Genomic DNA, 765 nt, shown 5'->3' on the forward strand with positions numbered 1-765 from the left:
AAGTGATTTCGCGTTTGACGAGAGGAGAGGGAGAAGAAGAGGAAGAGGGAGAAGAGAAAGAAACAACAAACACAAAAGAACAGAAAAAAAGAAAACTACAAATAGTTGAATCGAGGTGGATGGGCCTCAAACACACCGTCCGTGACACCTCCCGCGACTAGCAACCATTCAGCTGTACATACACCTCAAGCAGCAGCAGATGCATATATATTTATTCACTAAGATTCACTACACAAATTCATAATACCACCCCCTTCTCTCCTCTTAATATAGAGAGAAAGAGGGGGGTTCTGTCTGTCTCGTTTCGTCAGCTCACTGGCACGTTGTTTATATTTTCTTTGGTTTCTACGCGAAGGCGAGAAGTATCAAAACATTATATTTCTTTTTGTTATTTAATTTATTTTTTTTTTTAATTAAAAAGCTCAGAGCGGACGAGTAGAGTTGTTTCAAACGATAAACAACCAACACCACGCAGTCCGTCTGTAGCCGTATACACCCCAGTGGGTGCAGTTATCCTCATAGATAGGCCGCTGCGGCTCTGCACCTCATCTAGGGTTTAGGGTTTAGGGTTTAGGATCTAGGGTTTAGGGTTTAGGGTTTATTAGAAGGTCTGGGTGCAGCAGCGGCGTGTTCTGTTTGTCGTTGTTTTTTGTTCTCTTTCTGCTGGCACTTTGTAATAAATAAATGAATCAACTGATCACAATTGTTTAATTAATTTAAATAAATTACTAAAACGTAAATTTAATTTATTTAATTTCAGCAGCC

This window comes from Eimeria mitis, genomic scaffold, assembly GCF_000499745.2.
Source record: "Eimeria mitis Houghton genomic scaffold, Emh_scaff96, whole genome shotgun sequence".
Taxonomy (NCBI): Eukaryota; Apicomplexa; class Conoidasida; order Eucoccidiorida; family Eimeriidae; genus Eimeria; species Eimeria mitis.